A 14884-nucleotide genomic window follows, 5' to 3' on the forward strand; every position below is an offset into this window, starting at 1 on the left:
CTAAATACACAATTTGGATCAATTATTTGTTCAAGCATTAGATAACTCTTCTTCTGACATTTTGAATGCTCTACCTGTTGGCTTCCATGAGCCTAATTATGACTAGGGTCCATTACTTCCAACACAAGTGTAAACCCATATTTACGCATGGTTCAGAATTGCGAGTTTGAAGGTATTGAAAATAACTTATAACTATTGGATGTGTTAAATCCCTAAAGCTTTGTAAAATTTTAGCAGGTCAAACCTGACAAAATTTAGCAGGGGAAATAGGTCCATTTTTTACAGTACCAGATTTTGGTGCGTTAAACGCCAAAATCAGCATGTTAGTCCCCTCCAATCCTGTAATAGGTGCTACTTGTTGTACCTGATAAATAACATGCCCTGTGGGTTTGTTATTTATCAGGTGCGCTAATTAACACCTACAGTGAAAATCTGGGCCTAAATCTTATGTCAGAATCGCCATCAAGATAAAATGGGTTGGGGAAATCTATGTTTTCTAGCAGAGATCAAAGACATTTCATTGTTAGTTACTCTCATCTATTGCCCTCCTAACAGTTCATACAACTTCCTAAGTCAATCAATCAATCAATCAATCAATCATAGTATTTATAAAGCGCGCTATGTACCCGTCAGGGTTTCGAGGCGCTGAGGGAGGGGTGAGGGGGGGAGCGCTGCTGGTTTAGCGGTCGAAGAGCCAGGTCTTGAGGAGCCTTCTGAATGCGAGGAGGTCCTGGGTCTGGCGAAGAGATGTGGGGAGAGAGTTCCAGGTCTTGGCGGCGAGGAAGGAGAAGGATCTGCCGCCGGATGTCTTGCGCTGGATTCGGGGTACGATGGCGAGGGCGAGGTTGGCGGATCGGAGTTGACGTGTTGGAGTGTAGAAGTTGAGTCTGGTGTTGAGGTAGGAGGGTCCAGTGTTGTGAAGTGCCTTGTGAGCGTGGGTCAGGAGTTTGAAGGTGATCCTCTTGTCTACCGGGAGCCAGTGGAGTTCCTTTAGGTGAGGGGAGATGTGACTTCGGCGGGGTATGTCGAGGATCAGTCGGGCGGAGGCATTTTGGATACGTTGGAGGCGTTTGATGTCTTTGGTTGGGATGCCTGTGTAGAGTGCGTTGCCGTAGTCAAGTCTGCTGCTGACGAGGGCCTGGGTCACCGTCTTTCTGGTTTCTGTTGGAATCCACTTGAAGATTCTGCGGAGCATTCGAAGGGTGTTGAAACAGGAGGAGGAGACGGCGCTGACCTGTTTGGACATGGTGAGGGCGGAGTCCAGGATGAAGCCGAGGTTTCTTGCGTGGCTGGCAGGGGTGGGTGGGGGTCCGAGGACGGAGGGCCACCATGAGTCGTTCCAGGCCGAGGGAGTGCGTCCGAGGATGAGGACTTCCGTCTTGTCGGAGTTGAGTATCAGGCGACTGTTGTTCATCCAATCGGCGATGGATTTTAGTCCCTCGTGAAGGTTTGTTTTGGCGGTGAGCGGGTCTTTGGTCAGGGAGAGGACGAGCTGGGTATCGTCGGCGTAGGAGATGATGCTGAGATGATGTTGGCGGGCCAGTTGAGCGAGGGGGGCCATGTAGACGTTGAACAACGTGGGGCTGAGGGAGGATCCTTGGGGGACGCCGCAGATGAGGTTGGTGGCTTTGGAGCGGAAAGGGGAGAGACGGACTCTCTGCGTTCTGTCGGAGAGGAAGGATGAGATCCAGTGGAGGGCTTTATCTTGGATGCCGGCTTCCTGGAGGCGGGTCAGTAGGGTGCGGTGGCAGACGGTGTCAAAAGCGGCTGATAGGTCGAGGAGGATGAGGGCTGAGGTTTCGCCGTTGTCTATTTGATGTCTGATGTCATCTGTGGCGGCGAGGAGGGCGGTCTCAGTGCTGTGGTTTCGTCTGAATCCGGATTGTGAGGGGTCCAGGATGGAATTGTCTTCGAGGAAGTGGGTGAGCTGAGTGTTGACGATCTTCTCGATGACTTTCGCTGGAAAAGGGAGGAGAGAGATCGGACGGAAGTTTTTGAGGTCGTTGGGGTCAGCCTTGGGTTTTTTGAGGAGGGGTTGGATTTCTGCGTGTTTCCAGCTGTCCGGGAAGGTGGCAGAAGTGAAGGAGAGGTTGATGATCTTGCGGAGTTCGGGGGCGATGGTGGCGTTGGCTGAGTTGAAAACATGATGGGGGCAGGGGTCCGTGGGGGAGCCTGAGTGGATGGTGTTCATGGTTGCTATGGTTTCTGCCTCGTCCACGTGGGTCCAGGCGGTGAGGCGGCAGTCGCGGGAGGAGACGTCGGGGGTGGGGTCTGGCGGTGGACCGGTGATGAAGCTGTCGTGGATGGTGGTGATTTTCTGATGGAAGAAGGTGGAGAGGTCATCGCAGAGTTTCTGGGAGGGCGGGATGTCGTTGGAGTTGGCTTTCGGATTGGAGAGTTCCTTCACGATGCCGAAGAGTTCTTTGCAGTCGTGGGCGTTGTTGTTGATGCGTTCGGTGAAGTGGGCGCGCTTGGCGGTGCGGATCCGTTGGTGGTGTTCGCGGTTGGCGTTTTTGAGGGCGGCGAGGTTGTCGGGTGTGCGTTCTTGGATCCATTTCTTTTTGAGCTTCTGGCAGTTGCTTTTGGAGGTGGTGAGATCGTCTGTGAACCAGGCTGGTTTTTTCTTTCCTTGGATGGTGGTGGGTTTCTTGAGAGGGGCAAGGGTGTTGGCGCAGTCGAGGATCCATTGATGGAGGTTGTTGGCGGCTGTGCTCGGGTCGATTGCGTCGGGTGGAAGGTTGTTGATGAGGGTGCTGGTCAGTTGTTCTTGGGTGACTTTGCCCCAGCGGCGGTGGGGAGGTAGCTGGATGCGGTGTTGCTCTGTGGTTTTCTTATAGGTGAAATGGACACAGTGATGGTCAGTCCAGTGGAGTTTGGAGGTGTGGCTGAAGGAAATGTGGTTGCTAGAGGTGAAGAGGGGGTCAAGGGTGTGACCGGCGATGTGGGTAGGTGTGTTGACTAGCTGGCGGAGACCGAGGTTGAGGAGGTTGGAGGTCAGTGACGCGGTGTTGACGTCGTTGGCATTTTCCAGATGGTAGTTCAGATCTCCCAGGAGGATGTAATCCGGGGAAGCGAGGGCGTGGGTGCTTGCAAGGTCGGCGATGGTGTCGTTGAAGGGGGCTCTTGGTCCTGGAGGGCGGTAAATGAGGTTTCCTCTGAGGGTCGTGTTGGGGTCCGTGTGGATCTGGAAGTGGAGGTGTTCGGCTGTCCTGAGGGTGTCGTCCGAGTGGGTGTGGATTTTGAGGGTAGCTTTGTGAGCGATGGCTATTCCGCCGCCGATTCCGTTGGTTCGATCTCTTCTGGTGATTTTGTAGCCGTCCGGTATGGCGATGGCGATGTCCGGAGACGAGGAGTCGTTCCACCAGGTTTCGGTCAGGAAAGCCACGTCAGGAGCAGTGGTGTCGAGCAAATCCCAGAGCTCGATGGCGTGTTTTCGTGCGGAGCGGGTGTTGATGAGGATGCAGTTCAGGTGGTTGGGGTTGGATGTTTTCGTAGTTGGATTGGTCGTTCTGATGCAGGAGAAGTTGCAGGTACGGCAGGAAAAAGGTCCTTTAGTGTGCTTCGGGGATGCCCGGTAGCCTTCAGTGGAGGGGCCGGGGTTGAAGGCGCGGAGTTCGTTGATCGAGTAGCGGATGCGGGGGGCGCAAGGGCCAGGGGGTGTGGCGCTGGGCGCGGTCCAGGCGCGGACGGGCGCAGACGGGCTTGCCTCTGGCGCGCCAGCGGCGCGCCCACTGCGCGGACGCGCAGCGCCAGCCATTTAGAAGGGAGGGGGGTGGGAGGAGCAGCTGGGAGGCGGGATGCGGGATGCGGGAGGCGGGAGGCGGGAGGCGGGAGGGAGCGGCAAATGGGGGCGCGAGGGGGGCGGGGCCGCAGGGAGGCAGCGGCAGGGAACGGGGAGCGCACAAGGGGCAAAACACTGAAAACGAGCAAAATACAAGCAGTTATAATAAGAAAAGCACACAATCAGAAAAACAATAATGGCACAATATACGATCGGGGAGACAGCAATCAGGGGGGCACAAAGGGGGCAGAAGCGCGGGCAGCGAGGCGCTGGAAAAAGCGAAAAAAACGAAAAACACTTACAGGACGGCGGAAAGCGGCACACGGGTCAAGTGAAGCTAGTCAGAGCCCACTAGACCCCAGGGATGAGGCGCAGGAGGATGCCTGCGGGTGGAGGAGGGCCTCGAACACGCAAACAGCAGCGTGGTCAGGGGACAGAGGCAGGAGGCAGCAGGTTGGTGCTGCGGTCGTGGGGGGCGAGCTCAGGACCTGAAACAGGTCAGAGGTCGCTCACTCGCGACGCTCAGCGCCAGCCATTAAGAAGGGAGGGGGGAGGGAGGAGCAGCTGGGAGGCGGGAGGGAGCGGCAAATGGGGGCGCGAGGGGGGCGGGGCCGCAGGGAGGCAGCGGCAGGGAACGGGGAGCGCACAAGGGGCAAAACACTGAAAACGAGCAAAATACAAGCAGTTACAATAAGAAAAGCACACAATCAGAAAAACAATAATGGCACAATATACGATCGGGGAGACAGCAATCAGGGGGGCACAAAGGGGGCAGAAGCGCCGGCGGCGAGGCGCTGGAAAAAGCTAAAAAAACGAAAAACACTTACGGGACGGCGGAAAGCGGCACACGGGTCAAGTGAAGCTAAGTGAATTATATGAGCCTGAGTCAGCTCCAGTCTCTCCACTTAGTGTCAGAGACTATCATTTTTTGGAAGGATTCCTTGAATGAAGATCCTAAAGTAGAAGAATTTTTTGGGACAAAGCTTTTGTTTAATCTGAAACATCATATTGCAGCCTTACAGGTTTAAAAGGGAGGACCAAAATTGTCCTTTTGGGAGGGCGGAGCATCCTAAAATTATAAAATACAACTCACCTCATAAATGTCCTAGAGATGGTCTTGAGTATGGGTTCTATATGCAAACTGCAATTTCACACAAACAATACATTTAATAGTCTTCAATGAGAGTTTTAATTGAATATTTAATATTTTATTTTATCATAAGTTTTAAGTGTTTTTTTATTAGTCAATTATAATGAACAAAACATTGCATAAAGCATGTCCTGCAATCTCTCCCTACTTTAGTATTCTAAATCAGTAAAAGTAAAAGTAAAACATTTTAGTCAATGAATGGTACTTAAAGAAGATAGTTAGGAAGCACCCTGGTCTGTGAAGCTATCAGTACTCTGGTAGAAAATAGTATAGACAGAAAGGAAATCTGTCTGTTTCAAGAGCTCAGAGAGAAAGTCTGGGTCACAGAGCAGGTGGGCAAGCCAAATCTGCTATCTCCTCTGGCCTTTTTTCCCTGGGACACTTTTACACATGACTTAAAAAAATACACAATTAATTACATAGTTAAATCTCAGATATTATACAGCCAATTTAATATGCTGGAATTCTGACGACAAGGTCAGCTTCTGTTGGGATTGAAATGTTTATCATAGTATTACTACAAGATACATTTAATAATATTTCTCAGCAAGTTGTATTATCTGACAAATTCCCCAATCGTTTTGGTCCTGAAAGAAAAGACACTTGTGTGAACATTTTGTATAAATGAACTTAGATCATGCCTCTTCCACACATCCCCACCCTAAAGCCTATTCAGAAAGAAGTAAGTTTGAGATTAGTTTAGCAAGTTTTGAAATTCCAATGCAGGTCAGGTGGTTGGAAAGAATAAAACATTATAATTTCCTTTTGTTAAAGTAGGAAGTTTGTGTCATGCAAAGGCCACGCAATTGTTATGATAGAAACATTTCTACTGAGCTAAACCTTGTTGGAATTTGCGAACATTAGGAAATCAAGCAAGACAAGCAAACACAGGTCATGCAAAGTTTAGCTAGAAAAGCACACTTTTAAATGTGCTTCTTCCTTGGCCTAAGTTTCATTCGTATATGCTATTTAATTAAACATCTCTAACACTTTTGAGCTCAAAATAACAGCTCTATTAATTCATGCCTGCCTTTGGTTTGACCATTTTACTATGATTTGGAAGCTGCCAGCTGGTCATTCTCAATTGGTTATACTCCATCTAGGATACTCCAAGGAAATTTGGAAATCACATCAGGTGAACAAAATAATAAAGACACAACATTTTGTGTGGTTTGCTGCAAAGCAATTAAGGGTCTCTGTGATCTCTGGCTGGATACATATTAGGCTACTGAAGTGGGAATGCCACCAGAATATGCCATGTCATTTAAATGTCTGAGCTTGAATATTGACTCCCAGCTCACTATGTCTACACAAGTGTCAGCCATAGTCTGAGCTTAAACATACCTAATCAGAATATGTAGGAAAGTATACACTATATTTCCTTTGAGTGGAGGTACATGATTGTTAGGACTTTCATAGGCTTATGATTGGATTATGCTGTCTTCCTGTATTGGGCGTTACCCCAATCACTGATTCAATGCAACAATATTAGTCTTTAGCTCTCCATGACCCATGACCCATGACCCATGTGGGGTTCCTTCTAGACCTATCTTGCATAACGTACACTGGCTTCTGATCAAAGAGAGGTTCATCTTCAAGGTTCTGTTCTTTTTGCATGAAGCACTCTTGGGTGACACGCCCTATTTTATTATGAAGTGCCTACATTGATATTGCCACTGCAAATCTCTTAACTATTGCCAGGAGTCAAAAATGTAGGATGAGGGTGTGCAGTTTCTCGACCTGTGTGCTGACGTGCAATTCTCTGCCTCCTCAGGTGTGATTAGAGAAGTCACTGATTAGATTTAGGAGATCTTTTAACACTTAGCTTTTCACAGTACCTTTTTTCTGACTTAGAGGGATAATGTAACAGATGAGTACCTTCATAGGAGTCCATAAAGACCTCTGGTGATAGTGTGATATACAAATGTAAAGAAAGAGAACATAACACATGCACTTTTCTAATCATTCATCATCACTAAATCAGTTATCAAAGTCAAGAGCGTTATCATTTCAGTTCCACTTTCCAGCAACCATTACTCTCAGCATGAGGGTAACAATACATTTGTAAGGTGTATTTTGCCAACTAACCCCTAGCATAAACAAGACAGTTTTTCCTTCAATAGGAGACTTGATATGGTTATTGATCGTTGGTTGCAAAATACATCATTATTTGGTGACAATTTTATTGTACTTCAAACATGCATTTAGCCCTTGTTAAAATATAAAAGTTCTTGAATGTATATTTTATGATTTGTACATTAAAAAGTATGTGCACTGTTACAAGTTACATCGAGTTACAAAGCACCGAAGCCTTTTCAAAAGCATTTAACAATGATTAAAAACAAGCTCCAGGCCAAACTCTTTATTCCTTATTGTTCTAGATTATGCTTAAGTTAATATTGTTTAATTTTGCATTCAACATGTGATGAATCTGAGCAAATGTTTGGTTCGTAAGTTGCCTGGTGAAGCGGTTGCATTTGGATAAATCAGATCCATGAGAATGTTTCTTTTACTAAAATATTTAAGTAATGTATAATAAAGCATAGATACAAGGATAAGGAATGTGCTAAAAAAAGTTTACATGTGACAGGCTGCCAGGAAATAAACAGCCTACCTTCTGTGATAGTTGTTCCCCGATTATCTCAATGCAAAATGAACAGAGAAAAACTGGGGTGAACCTATGGCAATACAGAGCTACAAACTCTCCAAAATTCAGAATTCCCTGGGTGAAATTAAAACTACATCGCTTTCATTATGATTCACTTTCTTGTTCAGAACTAAAATTCATTAACCTCAAAATCCATCTGACATGGTTACACTTAAATGTTTTGTTCCTTAGGGGCAGAAGGGTACTAAATTATGGAAGGACATAGCCCTTCATATAAATATTTGCGGTTGTTGATTAGGCAGAGTGGAAGTTCAATAAGAAAGTGAAGAGAACTAGCTGGGTAGCATTGAAATCATGCCTCTCAATGGTCAAATCTTTCTCTTGGTTTACTTGAAAAATTTCGCTAAGAGTGAAGATTGTCTTTGATATCACTTTCTCAAGTAAACCAATGATAAATGGCTTATATTCATATGTAAGTGATATTCCATTAATTAAAAGTCATCAGAAAAAAATATTCCATCAAATGTCAGGACTGAAAAGACTAGAAGTAAGTGCAGCAAAATTCCAAACTGAATGTTGTCCTGAAAGCAAAACGTATTTGTAATTTGACAGTGGATTCTGGTCTAGATTTCAAGAAATTCTCAGTTTGGGCTAAAAACATTATTTTACCAAAGTTAGGGCTGTTGGCTATAAACTTAACATATGAGCAACAAGATCAAGGTATCCTGTTACAAGTATTATATCAGGTACTTCACTCTGGAAATATATGGGAAACATAGTGTTCATTTCTTGAAGCTAAACACGGATATCATTCTTACCATCCTGAGGTTGGGATTTCCCCCAGGTAAAGGTGGTAGAGAATAGAGAAGGTCAGAAAATAGAAAGATGGAGGAATGAGTTTCTGTATTTTGTAAGAGTTGGTAGAAAGAAATACAAATGGAAATACAGTTAACCCCTTCTGTGCCCAGGACGTAATGGTTACGTCCTGAGGCACAGTGCTGCTGTGCCCAGGACGTAACCATTACGTCCTGTGCACAGAGCCCAGAGGGAGCGCTAGTGCTCCCTCTGTGGGGTTCCCCCCCACCCCCCCAAGTCAGGGATGGAAGGGGAAGCCCTTCCCCTTCCACCCCCGACCCCCCCAACCCCCCCTGTGACGTCAGCGCGCGAGCGCGCGCTGATTAGTCACAGGGTCTCCCCCATCGCGCTGGAAGCAGAGCTTCCAGCGCGATTGAAAAATAAATGCTTTTGCATTTCTTTTTCAATCCCATGGGGGAGGCCCCGAGAGGCTACAAAGGGAAGGAAATGTATTTCCTTCCCTTTGAAGTCTCTCACAGGTTTCAAAAGCTGGATTGCTTGCAATCCGGCTTTTGAAACCCCACTAGACACCAGGGATTTTTTTTTTTTTCCTTGAAATTGGCAAAAGGGAGCGACCCCTTGGGCAAGGGTCGCTCCCAGGGGGGCATTTTTTTAGGAAGGCCTTTTCTGCCCCCCCTGGGGCCAGATTGGCCTATTATTAGGCCGATCTGCCCCCAGGGGGGGCAGAAACCTCTAGGCACCAGGGACCTTTTTGTTTTTTTTTGTGATGATTTCTTTTTTTTTAGGTGGGGAGCGATCCCTTAGGCAAGGGTCGCTCCCCTATGGGGCAATATATATTTAGGCCATTTCTGCCCCCCTTGGGGGCAGATTGGCCTATTTTGATGAGGCCAATCTGCCCCCAAGGGGGGCGGAAACCATTAGACACCGGGGAGTTTGTTTTTGCGCGCGAATGTCACGCAACGAAGCGACCCCTTTGGCAAGGGTCGCTCCCAGGGGTGGCATTTTTTTGGGAAGGCCTTTTCTGCCCCCCCTGGGGACAGATCGGCCTATTATTAGGCCGATCTGCCCCCAGGGGGGGCAGAAACCTCTAGGCACGAGGGATCTTTTTTTTTTTTTTTTTTTTTGTTATGTTTTCTTTTTTTTTTAGGTGGGGAGCGACCCCTTAGGCAAGGGTCGCTCCCCTTGGGGGCAAATTATATTTAGGCCATTTCTGCCCCCCTTGGGGGCAGATTGGCCTATTTTGATGAGGCCAATCTGCCCCCAAGGGGGGCAGAAACCATTAGACACCAGGGAGTTTTTTTTTGCGTGAATTTCACGCAAGGGGAGCGACCCCTTAGGCAAGGGTCGCTCCCTGGGGGGGGGGATTATTTTAGGCCATTTCTGCCCCCCTGGGGGGGTAGATCAGCCTATTTTGATTCGGCTGATCTGCCCCCAAGGGGGGCAGAAACCACTAGGCACCAGGGATTTTTTTGTTTTTCTGTTTTACAGATGGGGAGCGACCCCCTTGGACAAGGGTCGCTCCCCTGGAGGGGCAAAATGTATTTAGGCCATTTCTGCCCGCTTTGGGGGCAGATCGGCCGATTTAAGGTCAATCTGCCCCCAAGGGGGGCAGAAACCACTAGGCACCAGGGATCTTTTTTTTGCGCCGTCACACAAGGGGAGCGACCTTGTAGTCAAGGGTCGCTCCACGGGGGGGGGGGCAAAATTATTTAAGGCCATCTCTGCCCCCCCTGGGGGCAGATCGGCCTATTGGTATTAGGCCGATCTACCCCCAGGGGGGGCAGAAACCTCTAGGCGGCAGGGCAAATTTTTTTTGTGTGTTTTTTTAATTGTTTTTTTTTTTTTTTTAGAGATGGGGAGCGACCCATCAGGCAAGGGTCGCTCCCCTGGGGGGCAAACTGTGTTTAGCCCATTTCTGCCCCCCTTGGGGGCAGATTGGTCGATTTTAGGTCAATCTGCCCCAAGGGGGCAGAAACCACTAGGCACCGGGGATTTGTTTTTTGGCGCCAATGTCACGCAGGGGAGCGACCCCGTAGGCAATGGTCGCTCCAGGGGGCGGGGGGTGGGGGTTCAGGGGGCAAATTTATTTTAGGCCATTTCTGCCCCCCCTGGGGGCAGATCGGCCTATTATTAGGCCGATCTGCCCTCAGGGGAGGCAGAAACCTCTTGTTGGCAGGGCAAAAAAAAAATTTGTGTTTTTTTTTTGTTTGGTTGGTTTTTTTTAGAGATGGGGAGCGACCCATCAGGCAAGGGTCGCTCCCCTGGGGAGCAAATTGTGTTTAGACCATTTCTGCCCCCCTTGGGGGCAGATTGGTCGATTTTAGGTCAATCTGCCCCAAGGGGGAAGAAACCACTATGCACCGGGGATTTGTTTTTTGGCGCCAATGTCACGCAGGGGGAGCGACCCCGTAGGCAAGGGTCGCTCTGGGGGGGGGGGTGGATGTTCGGGGGCAAATTTATTTTAGGCCATTTCTGCCCCCCCTGGGGGCAGATCGGCCTATTATTAGGCCAATCTGCCCCCAGGGGGGGCAGAAACCTCTTGTTGCCAGGGCAAATTTTTTTTTTGTGTTTTTTTTTTTTGTTTGTTTTTTTTTTTTTTAGAGATGGGGAGCGACCCATCAGGCAAGGGTCGCTCCCCTGGGGGGCAAATTGTGTTTAGACCATTTCTGCCCCCCTTGGGGGCAGATTGGTAGATTTTGGGTCAATCTGCCCCAAGGGGGCAGAAACCACTAGGCACCGGGGATTTGTTTTTTGGCGCCAATGTCACGCAGGGGGAGCGACCCCATAGGCAAGGGTCGCTCCAGGGGCGGGGGGTGGATGTTCGGGGGGCAAATTTATTTTAGGCCATTTCTGCCCCCCCTGGGGGCAGAAACCTCTTGTTGCCAGGGCAAATTTTTTTTTTGTGTTTTTTTTTTTGTTTGTTTGGTTTTTTTTAGAGATGCGGAGCGACCCATCAGGCAAGGGTCGCTCCCCTGGGGGGCAAATTGTGTTTAGACCATTTCTGCCCCCCTTGGGGGCAGATTGGTAGATTTTAGGTCAATCTGCCCCAAGGGGGCAGAAACCACTAGGCACCGGGGATTTGTTTTTTGGCGCCAATGTCACGCAGGGTGAGCGACCCCATAGGCAAGGGTCGCTCCGGGGGCGGGGGGGTGGATGTTCGGGGGGCAAATTTATTTTAGGCCATTTCTGCCCCCCCTGGGGGCAGAAACCTCTTGTTGCCAGGGCAAATTATTTTTTGTGTTTTTTTTTGTTTGTTTGTTTTTTTTTAGAGATGGGGAGCGACCCATCAGGCAAGGGTCGCTCCCCTGGGGGACAAATTGTGTTTAGACCATTTCTGCCCCCCTTGGGGGCAGATTGGTCGATTTTAGGTCAATCTGCCCCAAGGGGACAGAAACCACTAGGCACCGGGGATTTGTTTTTTGGCGCCAATGTCACGCAGGGGGAGCGACCCCATAGGCAAGGGTCGCTCCGGGGGTGGGGGGTGGATGTTCGGGGGGGCAAATTTATTTCAGGCCATTTCTGCCCCCCCTGGGGGCAGATCGGCCTATTTTTAGGCCGATCTGGCCCCAGGGGGGGCAGAAACCTCTTGTTGCCAGGGCAAATTTTTTTTGTGTGTTTTTTTTTGTTTGTTTGTTTTTTTTTAGAGATGGGGAGCGACCCATCAGGCAAGGGTCGCTCCCCTGGGGGGCAAATTGTGTTTAGACCATTTCTGCCCCCCTTGGGGGCAGATTGGTCTATTTTAGGTCAATCTGCCCCAAGGGGGCAGAAACCACTAGGCACCGGGGATTTGTTTTTTGGCGCCAATGTCACGCAGGGGGAGCGACCCCATAGGCAAGGGTCGCTCCGGGGGCGGGGGGTGGATGTTCGGGGGGCAAATTTATTTTAGGCCATTTCTGCCCCCCCTGGGGGCAGATCGGCCTATTTTTAGGCCGATCTGCCCCCAGGGGGGGCAGAAACCTCTTGTTGCCAGGGCAAAATTTTTTTTTTTTTTTTTTTTTTTTTGGTTTTTTTTAGAGATGGGGAGCGACCCATCAGGCAAGGGTCGCTCCCCTGGGGGGAAAATTGTGTTTAGACCATTTCTGCCCCCCTTGGGGGCAGATTGGTTGATTTTAGGTCAATCTGCCCCAAGGGGGCAGAAACCACTAGGCACCGGGGATTTGTTTTTTGGCGCCAATGTCACGCAGGGGGAGCGACCCCATAGGCAAGGGTCGCTCCGGGGGCGGGGGTGGATGTTCGGGGGGCAAATTTATTTTAGGCCATTTCTGCCCCCTGGGGGCAGAAACCTCTTGTTGCCAGGGCAAATTTTGTTTTTGTGTTTTTTTTTTTTTTTTTTTGGTTTTTTTTAGAGATGGGGAGCGACCCGTCAGGCAAGGGTCGCTTCCCTGGGGGGCAAACTGTATTTAGAGCATTTCTGCCCCCTTTTGGGGCAGATTGGTCGATTTTAGGTCAATCTGCTCCCAAGGGGGCAGAAACCACTAGGCACCGGGAATTTGTTTTTTGGCGCCAATGTCAAGCAGGGGTAGCGACCCCGTAGGCAAGGGTCGCACCTGGGCAGGGGGGGTTTGGGGGGGTGGGGGGATCAAATTTATTTTAGGGCATTTCCCCCCCCGGGGCCGGCTGAGCTAGAGGCCAAAATCCACAGGTAGGCACTTTGCAAAAAACACCTCTGTTTTCTGTGAAAAAATATGTTGTGTCCACATTGTGTTTTGGGCCATTTCCTTTTGTGGGCGCTAGGCCTACCCACACAAGTGAGGTACCATTTTTATGGAGAGACTTAGGGGAACGCTGGGTGGAAGGAAATTTGTGGCTCCTCTCAGATTCCAGAACTTTCTGTCACCGAAATGAGAGGAAAAAGTGTTTTTTAGCCAGATTTTGATTTTTGCAAAGGATTCTGGGTAACAGAACCTGGTCAGAGCCCCGCAAATCACCCCATCTTGGATTCCCCTAGGTCTCTAGTTTTCAAAAATGCGCTGGTTTGCTAGGTTTCCCCAGGTGCCGGCTGAGCTAGAGGCCAAAATCCACACGTAGGCACTGTTTTCTATGAAAAAATGTGATGTGTCCACGTTGTGTTTTCGGCCATTTCCTGTCGCAAGAGCTAGGCCTACCCACACAAGTGAGGTATCATTTTTATCGGGAGACGTGGGGGAACGCTGGGTGGAAGGAAATTTGTGGCTCCTCTCAGATTCCAGAACTTTCTGCCACAGAAATGTGAGGAACATGTGTTTTTTTAGACACATTTTGAGGTTTGCAAAGGATTCTGGGTAACAGAACCTGGTCCCAGCCACACAAGTCACCCATCTTGGATTCCCCCAGGTCTCTAGTTTTCAGAAATGCACAGGTTTGGTAGGTTTCCCTAGGTGGCGGCTGAGATAGAGGCCAAAATCTACAGGTAGGCACTTTGCTAAAAACAGGTCTATTTTCTGTGATGTGTCCACGTTGCGCTAATGGGGCGTTTCCTGTCGCGGGCGCTAGGCCTACCCACACAAGTGAGGTATCATTTTTATCGGGAGACGTGGGGGAACACTGGGTGGAAGGAAATTTGTGGCTCCTCTCAGATTCTAGAACTTTCTGCCACAGAAATGTGAGGAACATGTGTTTTTTTAGCCAAATTTTGAGGTTTGCGAAGGATTCTGGGTAACAGAACCGGGTCCCAGCCACACAAGTCACCCCTCCTTGGATTCCCCTAGGTCTCTAGTTTTCAGAAATGCACAGGTTTGGTAGGTTTCCCTAGGTGCCGGCTGAGCTAGAGGCCAAAATCTACAGGTAGGCACTTCGCAAAAAACACCTCTGTTTTTTTCCAAAATTTAGGATGTGTCCACGTTGCGCTTTGGGGTGTTTCCTGTCGCCGGCGCTAGGCCTACCCACGCAAGTGAGGTATCATTTTTATCGGGAGACTTGGGGGAATGCTGGGTGGAAGGAAATTTGTAGCTCCTCTCACATTCCAGAACTTTCTGCCACAGAAATGTGAGGGACATGTGTTTTTGTAGCCAAATGTTGAGGTTTGCAAAGAATTCTGGGTAACAGAACCTGGTCCGAGCCCCGCAAGTCACCCCTCCTTGGATTCCCCTAGGTCTCTAGTTTTCAGAAATGCACAGGTTTGGTAGGTTTCCCTAGGTGCCGGCTGAGCTAGAGGCCAAAATCTACAGGTAGGCACTTCGCAAAAAACACCTCTGTTTTTTTCCAAAATTTAGGATGTGTCCACGTTGCGCTTTGGGGTGTTTCCTGTCGCCGGCGCTAGGCCTACCCACGCATGTGAGGTATCATTTTTATCGGGAGACTTGGGGAAAAGCTGGGTGGAAGGAAATTTGTAGCTCCTCTCAGATTCCAGAACTTTCTGCCACAAAAATGTGAGGAACATGTGTTTTTTTAGCCAAATTTTGAGGTTTGCAAAGGATTCTGGGTAACAGAACCTGGTCCGAGCCCCGCAAGTCACCCCTCCTTGGATTCCCCTAGGTCTCTAGTTTTCAGAAATGCACAGGTTTGGTAGGTTTCCCTAGGTGCCGGCTGAGCTAGAGGCCAAAATCTACAG

Source organism: Pleurodeles waltl, chromosome 2_1, assembly GCF_031143425.1.
Source record: "Pleurodeles waltl isolate 20211129_DDA chromosome 2_1, aPleWal1.hap1.20221129, whole genome shotgun sequence".
Classification (NCBI taxonomy): domain Eukaryota; kingdom Metazoa; phylum Chordata; class Amphibia; order Caudata; family Salamandridae; genus Pleurodeles; species Pleurodeles waltl.